This window comes from Callospermophilus lateralis, chromosome 4, assembly GCF_048772815.1.
Source record: "Callospermophilus lateralis isolate mCalLat2 chromosome 4, mCalLat2.hap1, whole genome shotgun sequence".
Taxonomy (NCBI): Eukaryota; Metazoa; Chordata; class Mammalia; order Rodentia; family Sciuridae; genus Callospermophilus; species Callospermophilus lateralis.
In genome coordinates, this window is record NC_135308.1 from 83,209,060 (window position 1) to 83,209,978 (window position 919).

Sequence of the window (919 nt, forward strand, 5' to 3'; positions counted from 1 at the left end):
TCAGGGCTTTCACACTCGGCGCCACTCACTATCTACCTGCCCTAATCACCCATGTATCTGTTCCAGGCAACTAAGGACAGCTCCTGTGTCTGAGAGCTTGGGGAAGCTATTCAAACCTGCCAGTCCTCAGCGTCTTACCCTTCCCTGCCCACTGCTTTCCCTGGAAACCACAAGGAGCTTTTGCCTGAATTTCCCCCTTGCTCCTTCTACCTCCTGACCCACCCTGGTGCTTCTCATGCCCACTGTATAACATGCTCCTTCCTTGGGAACTGTGGATAACAAGTGATCTTTTCAGTGGTAATTGTTTCCTGATCCGTAGGCCTCATTATACCTGAGTAAAAGGTTCATTTTTAAACAGTTATTTCGAATACTTTTCCAGTCCAGCTGTGTTCCCCAAAACTGGAAGCATTCAGTCTCCACTGTAACTGAATGGAGATAATTCTCTACTACGTTATAAAGATTTCTACTTTGGGTAGAAGGTTTGACCTAACCATATAGAGTAGCCCCTTTTTCATAGTTTTACTTTCTGCAGCAGTCATGGTCAGAAAATATTGAATGGGAATTTCCAGAAATAAGCAATAAGTTTGAAATAACTTGCACTATAGCATATTGTTAGAGTTGTTCTATTTTATAATTAGCTATTATATCATAAGTATATACATATAGGAAGAAATGTAGCATATTTAGATTTCAGTACTATCCATGGTTTCAGGCATCTACTGGAGGTCATGGAATGCCAAGTGCTATATTAAAAATATTAAATGCATCACCTTATTTACTCTCCACCTCTGCCTCCCACAACAAAAAGCCGTTCTGCCAACAAGAAAACTTGAGTCTCAGAGAGGCTGTGTAATAAGCCAAAAGCCACACAGCTAAAAATACCACAGGTAAAATTTAAAACTTGTTCTCTCCTTTTAAA